This window comes from Martes martes (assembly GCF_963455335.1).
Source record: "Martes martes genome assembly, chromosome: 10".
Classification (NCBI taxonomy): Eukaryota; Metazoa; Chordata; class Mammalia; order Carnivora; family Mustelidae; genus Martes; species Martes martes.
Window position 1 is genome coordinate 17,268,464 of NC_137898.1, and position 15,243 is coordinate 17,283,706.

The window sequence follows — 15,243 nt, forward strand, 5'->3', positions numbered from 1 at the left end:
GGCTGTCTGCCCTTTGGTGGGAACACATTAGAGACCACTGCTTTAAATGGGAAAATAAAATGAGGTTCTCTTAGGCTCCTCTAAAACCCAAAGACATGCTCTTCATATTATCCCTTTCATTAAACAAAGTACACAGCTTCTGGGACACTGTTTGCAGTCTACAATATGGGCTAACCCCAATCTATAGCCCAAGAACTTCAAAAATGCTTTAGTAGCTCTAATAAAGTAGAAGGAACATAGTCTCAGAATCAGGAGATTGGTTTTTGTTTGTTTGTTCATTTGGTTGGTTGGTTGTTGGTGGTGGTGGTGTTTTGTTTTTTGGTTTTTTTTGTTTTTGTTTTTGTTTTTTCAATTTATTCCTCTAACTCCTAGAATGTGTTTTGACATTGCTCACCACTCTGGGCCTCCATTTCCTCCTCTGGAGAAGAGGCATTTATGGTAGATGACTGGTATGTTAGGGGTTCAACGAAGCCAGCTAAGGGAATCTGTCCCTCTCAAAGATAGCAGTTCAGAGCTACCTGCATGAAATGCTCACACTTCCAAATAAGATGTTCTTTAAGCCATCTTAGGACTTAAGATATTTTAAAGCATAATACACTTGAATAAATAATAATGCTCAATCTGTCTTAAAATCTATAAATTCATCACGGTTCATTTTTGGCCACTAATAAATACCTCAATCAGACATTCAAGCTTTGCCCATGGAAATCAACCTCACTTTTTTTTTTTTTTTTGTATGTCTTCTCCCACAGCCATCAAGTCCATTTCTTACTACCAGGACACTCACCTTGCTCTGTCTAGTACAGTGAGAGGCCATGGGTTCAGAGCAAGCAGACTTCGCACTCTGTCCCACTCATGATACTTACTGACCTAATATAATCTTCAATTCTGACAAAATAAAACAATGTAAAAGTGGTTAAAGATAGTATGTGTTGTGGAGTTATTATTTTAGGGTACTGTGCTAAGAACTTCATGATTTCCTCTTTTGAGTCCCACAAAAGACTTATGAGACATGGAATGGTATTATCTTGATTCTGTGATGTGGTGGGTAATACTCGGAGAGCTTGTACACTTTGGATGCGTTTGTGAGCAAATTCATAGCACAAGCTACAGCCTCTCTAAGAATTATACACCCTGCCTCACAATATTTTCATGAGCATCAAAAGAAGTACCAGCATGAGAATATTTGGGAAACACTAACCAAATTTTCATGATTATTTTCTATTCTTCTAAACTCCTGATTTCCTCCTCCCTCTGCCTATGACACCTGTTGTCAAGAAATCCATTCGTCTTCTCTCCTGCCTTACTTCCTCCTCAGGACCCCTTTCACCACCACCATTCTGGTGAAAGGGGTCATATAGGGCACATATCAGCAATAATTCAATTGGCTTCCTAGCCATTTCTTAATTTAATTTTAGGTTGGTTCTATATCCTTATGTGGATGCTTAAGGATAGCTAACTTATTCTATTTTCATAAATTTCTAATGTTGTGCTGTGTACACAGAAGTCATTTAATTTAATTCTATTAAACCCATGAAACTGAATTCATCCAAGGAAAGCAGCACTGAATCTTGGGTCCCAGGCAATGATGGTACCAGTCCTGTCTCCAGAAATGAGATATTACCATTGTCAGAGCCTGGCTGCTATTCCTCCAGCATCCAGGCTCACATATTCACATATCCCATTTACTGTCTTTCTGCTCTCTCTTTTCTATTCCTAGACAGTCTTTAACAAAACCCAAGAGCAGAGCCATACCTTGGACTTCCAGTTCAGTGTTGAATCACAGCCTTCAGATCCTCTTTGTAATAATGCCTTCCTTTTCCAGTGATCCTGTGAAATATCACTGCTAAAAAACTATTAATATAAAGTGAAGAATTACATTTCTTCAGTGTCTAATTATTACCTAGACAGTGCATATTTCCATTCTATAGCATGTTCTAGAGTGTGGTGGATACAGGAAGTCCCTATCCGTAAAGATGGAGGCAGAATAAGAACTCCTGAAACAATAAGTGTACAATTATCAATATGGTCCATAGATTCAAAGAAGATGAAATGAGCTAACCCTTGACATGAGAATAGAGCAAATTCTAAATGTATGATGTAGAAAGTAAACAAGAAGGGGAACAGCATGAGCAAGGCATGAGAAAAGAAAAACATAATGCTCATTGCCAAAATATGTGGAATTTGACATCACACAAGCCTGCATTTCACACAAAGCTACTGTCAAGAAATCCATTCTACATTTGTCTTCCAGGGATGTAATTAACTGGAAGTTACACATTCTCTTTAAATCTCAGTTGCTTTTTTCAGAGTTGTATTAAACATCATAAGCTACCAGCATTACAGTTTAGGTTTCGATATTTACATTTATAAACATTACAATGTGACAAGATATTTACATAAATTGTAGTTCGAATGTGTATTGAATGTTGTATTTGTGGTATCTCCTAAAACTGAGTCACATACACCCCTATTCACCCTCGTTAAAGGCGCTTTGAGTAAGTAAACCTAGATGTCTGCAGTTCAACTAGGAATAGGTAGTAAGGCTATAATCCTAAAGATCTATGCAAAACTCCTGATTTTCCACAATACACTCACTTCTCACTTCTGAGAACACAGAATAGGCCAGATAACCTGTCTGTGCCTCAGTTTCATTTTCTAAAAAATGAGAAGGTAACATAAGGATTAAACGATTTTATAAATGTGAAGGGCTTAGATCAGCATCTCCATCTCTTTTCCCGGAATGAGGAGAAGGATACTGACCACAAACTATTTTAAAACTGATCCTTTGCCTTGGCCTCATGTTTTTACATATGCTTCTAGTAAATTTTTTGAGATTTTATTAGATTTATACATATGCTTCTCCTAAATGCTCACTTTAATTTTTATAAATTACAAGAGGGAGACCATATCCCCTTGGGAAATATTTTGTGTGGGCAGATAGAGTGGTAGAAAATTTAAAGGGAAAGGACCACTCCCGACCATAAGCCCTATTGATGCTCTACTGACGGTTTAGGGCATGCTCTTCAGATGTGCCTCTGCAAGTTTAGGTATATATATTTTTTAAAGATTTTATTTATTTATTTGACAGACAGAGAACACAAGTAGGCAGAGAGGCAGGCAGAGAGAGAGGAAGGGAAGCAGACTCCCTGCTGAGCAGAGAGCCCGACACAGGGCTCGATCCCAGGACCCTGAGATCATGACCTGAGCTGAAGGCAGAGGATTTAACCCACTGAGCCACCCAGACGACCCAAGGAAGTTTAGGTATATTGAATGTGTGCAATCACTTATGTGTTCTACTCTATATGCAAGTACATAAAATATAATAACATTCATGGAACTTCAATAGTTTGTATGGACGTTATTTGTCAGCAGTTACAGATTTTCCTACATCTTTAATTTCTACAGATTATTCACCTTTATGGTTGTACCATGATTCATTAAACTGGTACATTTTTGTTTGACATTTATGCTATTTCTAGTATTCTCTCTTACACACAATGATGCAATGCACATCACTTTACTGAAATTTTTACTGACTTGTTTGAATATTTCTGCCCTAGAAAATTCCTACAAATAGCAACACCAAATCCAAAATATGTCTATGTTGAACTTTCATGGGTTGTGTAATTTTGCTCTTCCAAAATCCTGAAACATCTTTCACTCTCATCAATAGTGTTTTAAAGTGTAGTTTTCCCCATGGTCATACTCACACTAGATAGTATCAATCTTGATTATAGTAACCAAGTGATAAGATAAAAAATCATATCTCATGCATTTAATCATTCATTGATAGAATTTCATTGAGGACCTAAACAATAAATATATTATTGGTCTCCAGAAGAAGCTAAAGTAAACTGACTGCATGAATTTATGTAATGTAATATTGATGTAGAGAGAATCTATACACAGATATTCTATCACAGTAATAATTAAATTATTTAGTATGTGCTATGTCCTAGATATTTGGCTAGCACTTGATACATGTTTGCTCATTTAATTCTCACATCTGGTATGTTTAGACATATTTGATGGCTGAGCAAAAGCAAAATAATTAACTTGCTTAAGGGTATACAGTTAATAAGTGATAGAACTTGGATTTGAATCCAAGAAGCCGACTTTACAGCTAATTCATGTTCCTAACTGTGGGAATTTCTCGTAGAGCCTAATAATTTCTTCAGTAAAATCCTGGACTGGAAGAAGGTGTTAGCAATGTGTTTCAGGATGCCCCCGGATGTCATTTTTACTGAGCAATCAATAGCTCTGTGTTTCTCAGAATATCTATATCCATATGCATCATTAATGCAATGTGTCTCTAATCAATGGCTTTAAAAAGATTGTTTTTGTCAGTAAGTCTTCTTAATTCATTTTTTGTTGTTTTTTAACATACTAATTTTATTTTGTTTTTATCGGTGTTCCAACGTTCATTGATTATGCACCACACCCAGCTGCCTTCCTTGAGAGATGAGTGGAGCTGGAATTATCTTCAATAGCACCTTTCTGCACTGGAGATTACTATACCACTAAAGATATAAAACTTTATGCTCTCTTGGAATGTTTTGCAAGGAGGGGGCTGAATCACTGAACAACCTTTCATGATTTCACGACCCCATCCCAGAGCAAATCATCACCATCACCTTCTGCACCAACACCAACACCCCCCTGTAGACAGAGCTGCTCATAAATAAATGTGCTTTTATATAAAGAAAAATATTTTTAAATCTAATTCAACTTTACATTACAAATGAAAGCCAAACATTTGAAATAACATTAATTAAAATGGAAATAAAAACACCTTTTTCAAAGGTGACTAGTAGAATAATCAAAGTTAAAGGAATTTGATACAAGAAGAAAGCAGAAATATATATAATATATATACATATACATATGTACACATGTGTGTGCATAGCATACACACACACACACACACGCACACACACACACAGAGTTGCATGAAAGAAAGAAAACATCAAAATCGCTCTAAAACCACCTTGGACATACCAGCTATTCTTCTCCTTCCTCTTCCTAAGAGCACATCCCTAAAATACAAACACACTCTTATAGTTGTTAAGCTCATGACTTGCATTAGGCAGACATTTAAATTTTGATAATTTGCAAAGAGAGGTTAAAGTCAATCCAGCCCAAAACTGTTGATAGATTAAGGCTTTCCATCCAAAGGCACAGTTTGTGAGTATAGGCAAAACAGATGAACTACTGACACATTTAAGTATAATTAAACTTAATATATGTACATACATAATTGTGTATGTATGTAAAGTGATTCGATTATTTCAATAATTTCAAAAATAGAAGTTCAAATTAATAAGAAGATTTTTAATATTCAAGTACTTTGTTCAGGTTACCTCCAGAACTCAACCTGATGTCATCCTTGCGACCTCCAAAAGGCAGTTAACTGACGGTCCCAGGAAGTAGAAGGCAGACATCATACAATAAATATTCCAGGATAATGTTAAGGTAACCAAAGTTCTGGCCCCATCCAGGATCTGCTTACCTGATCTTTCACCAACAAAAGAGCTACAGGTTTTTACTTATTAGTGTTTCAACTTAGCAGATCCCAGTAAATCAGGACCTGCTCTGGAAACAAATCATCTAAGCACTTAATGGGAATTTGATTTGATAGGTTCAGAGTTTCTAATGATTTTTTTTTATTTTTTATTTATTTTCAGCGTAACAGTATTCATTGTTTTTTTACCACACCCAGTGCTCCATGCAATGTGTGCCCTCCCTAATACCCACCACCTGGTTCCCCCACCCTCCCACCCCGCCCCTTCAAAACCCTCAGGTTGTTTTTCAGACTCCATAGCCTCTCATGGTTCACCTCCCCTTCCAGTTTCCCTCAACTCCCTTCTCCTCTCCATCTACCCTTGTCCTCTATATTATTTGTTATGCTCCACAAATAAGTGAAACCATATGATAATTGACTCTCTCTGCTTGACTTATTTCACTCAGCATAATCTCTTCCAGTCCTGTCCATGTTGCTACAAAAGTTGGGTATTCGTCCTTTCTGATGGAGGCATAATACTCCATAGTGTATATGGACCACATCTTCCTTATCCATTCATCCGTCGAAGGGCATCTCGGTTCTTTCCACAGTTTGGCGACTGTGGCCATGGCTGCTATAAACATTGGGGTACAGATGGCCCTTCTTTTCACTACATCTGTATCTTTGGGGTAAATACCCAGTAGTGCAATGGCAGGGTCCTAGGGAAGCTCTATTTGTAACTTCTTGAGGAATCTCCACACTGTTCTCCAAAGTGGCTGCATCAGTTTGCATTCCCACCAACAGTGTAAGAGGGTTCCCCTTTCTCCACATCCTCTCCAACACACGTTGTTTACTGTCCTGCTAATTTTGGCCATTCTGACTGGTGTAAGGTGGTATCTCAATGTGCTTTTAATTAGAATCTCCCTGATGGCTAGTGATGATGAACATTTTTTCATGTGTCTGATAGCCATTTGTATGTCTTCATTGGAGAAGTGTCTGTTCATATCTTCTGCCCATTTTTTAATATTATTGTCTGTTTTGTGTGTGTTGAGTCTGAGAAGTTCTTTATAGATCCTGGATATCAACCTTCTGTCTGTACTGTCATTTGCAAATATCTTCTCCCATTCCGTGGGTTGCCTCTTTGTTTTGTTGACTGTTTCTTTTGCTGTGCAGAAGCTTTTGATCTTGATGAAGTCCCAAAAGTTCATTTTCGCTTTTGTTTCCTTCACCTTTGGAGACATTTCTTGAAAGAAGTTGTTGTGGCTGATATCAAAGAGGTTACTGCCTATGTTCTCCTAGAGGATTCTGATGGATACCTATCTCACATTGAGGTCTTTTATCCATTTCGAGTTTATCTTTGTGTACGGTGTAAGAGAATGGTCGAGTTTCAATCTTCTACATATAGCTGTCCAGTTTTCCCAGCACCATTTATTGAAGAGACTGTCTTTTTTTCCACTGGATATTTTTTCCTGTTTTGTCAAAGATTATTTGACCATAGAGTTGAGGGTCCATATCTGGGCTCTCTACTCTGTTCCACTGGTCCATGTGTCTGTTTTTATGCCAGTACCATGCTGTCTTGGTGATCACAGCTTTGTAATAAAGCTTGAAATCAGGTAACGTGATGCCGCCAGTTATATTTTTGTTTTTCAACATTTCCTTAGCAATTCAGAGTCTCTTCTGATTCCATACAAATTTTAGGATTATTTGCTCTAGCTCTTTTAAAAATACCGGTGGAATTTTGATCAGAATGACATTAAAAGTATAGATTGCTCTGGGCAGTATAGACATTTTAACGATGTTTATTCTTCCGATCCAAGAGCATGGAATGGTCTTCCATCTTTTTGTGTCTTCTTCAATTTCTTTTAGGAGTGTTCTGTAGTTCCTCGAGTACAGATCATTAACCTCTTTGGTTAGGTTTATTCCGAGGTATCTTATGGTTTTTGGTGCTATAGTAAATGGAATCGATTCTCTAATTTGCCTTTCTGTATTTTCATTGTTAGTGTATAAGAAAGCCACTGGTTTCTGGACATTGACTTTGTATCCTGCCACATTACTGAATTGCTGTATGAGTTCTAGTAGTTTGGGGATGGAGTCTTTCGGGTTTTCCATATAAAGAAACATGTCATCTGCAAAGAGAGAGAGTTTGACTTCTTCCTTGCCAATTTGGATACTTTTATTTCTCTTTGTTGTCTGATTGCTGTTGCTAGGACTTCTAATACTATGTTGAACAAGAGTGGTGAGAGTGGGCATCCTTGTCGTGTTCCTGATCTCAACGGGAAGGCTGCAAGCTTTTTCCCATTGAGGATGATATTTGCTGTGGGTCTTTCATAGATAGATTTGATGATGTTCCCTCTATCCCTATACTTTGAAGCATTTTAATCAGGAACGGTTGCTGGATTTTGCCAAAAGCTTTTTCTGGATCAATTGAGAGGACCATGAGGTTCTTCTCTCTTCTCTTATTGATTTGTTCTATCACATTGATTGATTTGCGAATGTTGAACCATCCTTGTAACCCAGGGATGAATCCCACCTGGTCATGGTGGATAATCTTTTTAATGTGCTGTTGGATCCTGTTTGCTAGGATCTTGTTGAGAATCTTAGCATCCATATTCATCAGTGATATTGTTCTGAAATTCTCCTTTTTGGTAGGGGCTTTGCCTGGTTTGGGGATCAGGGTAATGCTGGCTTCATAAAAAGAGTCTGGAAGTTTTCCTTCTGCTTCAATTTTTTGAAACAGCTTTAGGAGAATAGGTGTTATTTCTTCTTTGAAAGTTTGATAGAATTCCCCAGGGAATCCATCAGGTCCTGGGCTCTTGTTTTTTGGGAGGTTTTTGATCACTGCTTCAATCTCGTTACTAGATATCGGTCTATTCAGGTTGTCAATTTCTTCCTGGTTCAATTTTGGGAGTTTATAGTTTTCCAGGAATGCATCCATTTCATCTAGATTGCTTAGCTAGTTCATAATTTTAAATTCATATATCTAATATTTTATAATGTTATTTATCTTACCTGGCCATCAGTATAAAAAAAGCCTCTTTCTATTTGGATATTTTATTTCATAGCTTTAATAACAAAGGACAAAGAGAATGCTTGATAAAAGGATGTGAAACATAGTTTGTGAGAGACATAGTGGTGGTTATGAGCCTGGACTTGGGAATTATAGGCCCATTGACTGAATTTTATCTCTATTTCTTACAGTTTGACCTCTGGTAAGTTACTTAACCACTCTTCAATTGCAGTTTCTTCGTATGGGACCTCGAGATGATCATAGCACCTAACCTGAGAGGTGGTTGTTGTGAAGATTAACTGAGGTGCAATACATGGGAAGCACTTAGCAGAATTTCTCCTGCGTTAATAAAAGCTCAGTAAATGTTAGCAAACTGGCTACTGTTATGTTTAAATTGCCCTTAAGTTCTTCTTTGATCTCCTGGTTGATCCAAGCATTCTAAAGCAAGGTGGTCTTTAGCTTCCAGGTGTTTGAGTTCCTTCTGAACTTTTCCTTGTGATTTAGCTCCAGTTTCAAAGCATTGTGATCTGAGAATATGCAGGGAATCATCTCAATCTTTTGGTATTGGTTGAGCCCTGATTTGTGACCCAGTATGTGGTCTATTCTGGAGAAGGTTCCATGTGCACTTGAGAAGAATGAGTATTCTGTTGTTTTAGGGTGGAATGTTCTGTATATATCTATGAGGTCCATCTGATCCAATGTGTCATTCAATTCTCTTGTTTCTTTATTGATTTTCTGCTTCGATGATCTGTCTATTTCCGAGAGAGCCGTGATAAGATCTCCTACTATTAATGTATTCAGATCAATATGACTCTTTATCTTGATTAATAGTTTTCTTATGTAATTGGCTGCTCCCATATTGGGGGCGAAGATATTTACAATTGTTAGATCATCATGGTGGATAGTACCTTTAAGAATTATGTAATGTCCTTCAGTATCTCTGACTACCGTCTTTAATTTAAAATCTAATTTATCTGATATGAGAATCACTACCCCGGCCTTCTTTTGAGGCCCATTGGCATGAAAGATGCTTCTCCATCCTTTCGCTTTCAGTCTGGGTGTATCTTTAGGTTCAAAATGGGTCTCTTATAGACAACATATGGATGGGTCCTGTTGTTTGATGCAATCTGCAACCCTGTGTCATTTCATGGGTGCATTTAGGCCATTCGCATTGAGAGTGATTATTGAGAGATACGTTTTTATTGACATTGTGTTATCTTTGAAGTCTTTCTTTCTGTCAATTGTCTCTATATTTCTGTTCAATGCTATTCTTAGGATTTTTCCTCTTTTATAGAACCCCCCTTAATATTTCCTGCAGTGTCGGCTTGATAGTTGCATAGTCTTTTAAGCCTTGCTGGTCTTGGAAACTCTTTATTTCTCCATCCATTTTGAATGTCAGTCTTGCTGGATAAAGTATTCTTGGCTGCATGTTCTTCTCATTTAGTGCCCTGAATATATCTTGACAGCCCTTTCTGGCTTGCCAGGTCTCTGTGGACATGTCTGACGTTATTCTGATGGGCTTTCCTCTGAACGTAAGGAGCTTATTTGTCCTAGCGGCTTTCAAGAGATTGTATCTACAATTATGATTCCTTAATTTTACTATGAGGTGCCTGGATGTTTTTTTGGAATTTATAATCTTGGTGGGAGACTGTTCTGCCTCTAGTACATGAATGCTTGTTCCATTCACGAGATTTGGAAAATTTTCATGAAGAACTTGTTCCACTATATCTTCTAGACTTCTTTCTTTCTCCTCCCCTTCTGGGATTCCAATAATTCTGACATTGGAACGTTTCATGGCATCATTTATTTTCCTGATTCTGTTTTCATGGCTTCTAAGCTGTTTGTTCCAGGCTTCCTCCTGATCCCTTCTCTCTGTCTGTTTGTCCTCCAGATCACTAATTCTATCTTCTGTCTCAGTTACCCTAGCTTTTAGAGAATTTAGATTAGATTGGAACTCATTGAGAGCATTGTGAACCTCATCCCTGGTGGCCTTCAGCTCTGCCCTAACATTATGAACATCATCCCTGGTGGCTTTCAATTCTGCCTTAATCACTTCGGTTGGTCATCCATGGCTTTCTCCAACCTAGCTATTGCCTGGAAAATTGTTAGCCTGAATTCTCTTTCTGACATATTGTCTATGTTGATAGCCATTAGCTCTGTTGCAGAAGGCCCACCCTCTGTATTTTTCTTCTGTTGGGGTTTCTTCCTCCTAGTCATTTTGGTGAGAGATGACTGGACAGTTGTAGCTGGATGTATCGACCATGGTGCAGTCAAGGTGCACCCTGGAATGCTCTGAGCACTCAGGATTCCCCACCCAAACTAGAGAAAAAAGAAAAGAAAAAGAAAAAAGAGAGAGAGAGAGAGACAGGGAAAAAAAGGAAGATAAAATAGAGGGCTCAGCCCAAATGGGCCCCAGGGTAAGATTTATGACGTATACAAACAAAAACAGACAAACAAATGAATGATAAAAGTATATGATGAGAGAAAAAAATATATATATATAAGCAAAAAAAGTAAGAACCTCATCAAAAAGAACCCCAAGTATAAGATTTATATACTATCAGGACAAACATAAATACACAGAGACACTGGCAGAAGAAAAAGATGGGAGCGTGGTTATAGATTCTCAGTGTGGGCGAGGAAGGTTATTTTGATTCTTCCTGGATGTATCTTGATATCTTTGTTAAAGGACTCAACTTTCCTAAGATAAAGGGGGATTAAAAATTGGTTTACCTATAGGGGTAGCATTGATTGGAGAAAGGGGGTTACCTTGAAGTTTAACTCTATATGAATATTAGAAAATAAAAATAAAAAAGGAATAAACTGGACTAAACTAGACTAAAATTTTAAAAAAAATTAAAAAATAGAAAAGCAAAAGAAAAACACAGGTGTATGTATCAAAAAGTTCAGGTTAGAAGTTTTTCATGGAATTTGATGTACTGGACATCTCACTGTGATGGTAAATAGGTTAAAAAATTATCTATATAAAAAAAGAAAAAAAAATGAACCAGAATAGTGGGAATGAGTTAAAAATAAAAGTTGTATCTATGAAGTAGTGGTGTTTGTTCTCTTGTAGTCTTTTTTTTTTTTTTCTTTCCTGATTTGTTTTCTGGGGGAGGGTGCTGCCACATGGGTTTTCAGTCAATGATGTTCCCTGAGTTAAGTCCTCCTGCCCCCCTCAAGGGGGTGGGCTCTGAGGAAACTGGTTTTTTCAGGCTTTTGTTCTCTGGAGGTTTTTATTTTTGTTCACTACTTTTCTCTCACCTTGACAGCTTTTGATGGTTTTTGGAGGTTTAGAGGAAAGCAAACTGCACCCAGACCTCCCTCTCAGAGAGAAGCCTCAGTCTGCTCCCCTGTGGGTCCTGCAGAGCCCATATAAATTCCCCCTTGGCCACTGGGTGCAGGTTCCTAGTTGCTGTCCCTGGGGACACAGGATCTCCTGCTTGTATGCAAATCCACGGTGGCGGCGGCTGTCTGGGCACCTCCAGATCGCCAGAGAGGTTCCAAGCAGTGATTGCACACTGAGTTTTTCCCACTGGCCAGGGCTGGGTGTGCCTGGCCTTTCCAGGTCTAAGAGCACCAGACTTGCGCACACATCTCCTGGGGGAGTGTGTGGGGCTAGCGTGTCTCAGGCTCGCGCGTGTCTGAGGCTCTAGCGCGGCGCAGGTCCCAGAGCACCAGGCTGGGCCTTCGTGCACCTCTCTCAGGGGAGGGTGTGGGGAGCGCGCATCTGAGGCTGGTAGATCCTGCGCGTTCTGCCCTCTGGCGTATGGCTCGGCTCCCAGCCCCTCACAGGAGCTGGACTCCACGTGCTCTCGCTCAGGCACGCTGGCAGCTCAGGGACCAAGACCTGGTTTCTCCGCCGCACTCTCTCTGGCTCAGAGCCAGGGGAGTCTGTCCTGGGTCCGGGGACTTAAACCCCTGTCCCTACCACCCCAATTCCCGCAATTTTCCCCCACGATCCTTTGCTCTTTTTGAGTGCTTTCAACCAGACTCCAAGTTAATGCTGGTCCCCAGACACAGAGCACTCTCATACTGGGGTATTACTCTCCAGTCGGTTGCCTCTGGTGGCTCCCTCTCCCTTTTGTTTCTCTTCCGATATCAGTCCGAAGTTCCCACTCCACTTTACCTGCCCACTGGCGTCTTCTGCCCCTGTAGAGATCCAGACGTGTATAATTCTGATCTCAGGCTGATTTCATGGGTGATCAGAGTTCTTTGGTAGGTAATCAGCTCACTTTAGGGTACAGGTTGAAACAGCGTCTCCTCCCACTTCCCCGCCATCTTGTCCCCCCTTTAATGATTTTTAAAGAAAGACTTAAAACAGCTGCTCTAAGTGTCCAAGGGCTTAAATAGGTAACAAACCTTGTAGATAGCAGAAGAATTCAAATTTCACCTAAATGGGAAAGGCTGGGGGGGGGGGTAGATAATCTATTTACAAATAATTTATGGAACTGTGCCCACCATTTGGCTGTATTTTGAGCTTATATTATAAACAGTTTCCAACTCACATCTTAGAAGAAACACCATTTAATAAGAACTTTTCCTTCATGTAATACAGTTGAGCTAAAAGAGGGCAGGGTGGCATTTTCAAATGGCACAGAATTTCAAAATGTGTAGACTTGCATCATACTAAGGGCATACCCTGGAGGCTGTGTCTCTCCTGACAGGAGCTAATCACCATACCAGTGAATTCCTATCCCATCTCTGCAGTGATCTCTTTTTCCCAGGGGCAGAGCTTCACTGGTTCCAGGCCAGGCTGATGATCCACAAACACAACACCAGATCCTGGCATTATCATTAACCATTCAATTATCTGCTCCAGAAGTAAGCTCACTTCTTCAATAACAGAATGGCCATACAGCAATCCATCTGCCTAATGACACAGATAAAGAAAAGTCAATATATCAGGCAAGTCCTGGGACCAAATTTTTCTCACTTTAGCCTGGTGTCACCTTCATCTTTAAAGACTATTTTTAAAATTGTGTCATATCCAACTGTAGGAGACTTGATGTTATTAAGGATTAAAAAATGTACCTCAGCTAGAAAAAATGAGGACTCAATTCATTCTCACTCCATAACAATTAGTATTCCAAAATAACATGTTTTCCATTTAGAAATATTTGGGGTTATAGACTTCATTCTTTTTCCAACTTCAATAGTGAAAAACATTGATATGCTACATTTACAGCATGGTTCCCAGTGCCCACTGCAAGTTTGTGTGTTAGATAACCTATTTATAAAAAGAACAGGGTGGGGGGAAATAAGGTGATTAAACTTGAGCATAAGTAAAAATTCTACCTAGGCTTCAAACAACCACACACATCCATATTCAATTGTAATCTTCTGCAACGCCCTCTTAATAAAATGTTGTTCATCGTATTTACTAACACAATTACATTTTTCACTCATGAGTTAACTTGCTTATTAACCACCTGTTCCTCATGGGAATTTAAGTTCCATACAAACACAGCGTCTGTTTGTATTATTCAACACATTATACCAAGCCCCCAGAACTTTCTGGCACACTGTAGGCACTCAACAGAGTTATTTGAATGAATGAAATAAGAATTTCCTACACTTAATTGACCTTGGAGCCACCATTTTAAAGTAATAAATATTAAGACTATGGACTAGCAATAGAAAAAGCCCCACAGAAATGAAAGTTAGCTCTTCCTAGTGCTACCCTCATACCCATACTGTCAGTCTCCTCAACAATTGAGTTATTTATTTTTCCTGCAAATATCTCTCACCCATATGTCACTATCTTTCAAGTGTGACCTTTTGAATTTTATTTCCTGAGCCCATTACATCCCACTTTACATGACATCCAAGAAGGGAATTAACAACTGTAGAAATCAGATTATCAAGTGGCTTTCCTCTGACCCAAGAAGAATCAGGAAAGTACAAGTAGCCTGGGAAGCAGAGCTCAGGGGAAAGCTGAACAGAAGAAAGTGAACCCCAAAATAAGGACAGAATGCCTCAAGGACAATCTTCACATTGCAGCCAATGAACAGTTCTATGTTTGGGTGTTTTTACATCTTGCTAGCAAGGACTATTGTGAAATGGGATGAGGAGAGGGGGCAGAGTCTAAAAGACTTGCTATTGTTGCTTAACCCTTATTCAGTCCCATTTTTTTAATCAAAGGTATAGAGATCTATCTATTAAAACTTATTACATTAAGAGACTTAAAGCATATAAAGCCCTATCAAAATGTATCAAAATCAGTAAGGGTTAGATCACTCCCTCACTTAATGCCTTAAATATTCACAGAACTGGAAGCCCATATAAGCTATTCCATGCTTGGTGTGGAGCCTGCTTAAGATTCTCTCCTTCTCTGTCTACCCTTTCCCCAAATTATGCATGCACATACATGTGCACTCTCTCTCTCTAAAAAAAAATTAATAAAAAATTAAAGTCCTTACAAGGCAAAGTATCTTTGTACAACAGTTCCAAATATTATTTATCTCATTAATTTTCCAGGGTAAATATACTTACTTCCATTTTGTTTTAAATCTGAGAAATAATCACATGGCATTTGACCTTCATGAGAGAATCTTGATGATGAGATCCTTTGCAAAGGAATATCTTAACATTCCTTAAAATTATTCACAAATCAGCAAGACTCCAGCTACTGAGAACATCAGACTGCTTTACATTTCTCCTTTCAGTTCTTAAGCCTTCCAAGTTTGCTGTTGACAATTGATAATCTGTGTCCTTTTCATCTTCTCACATC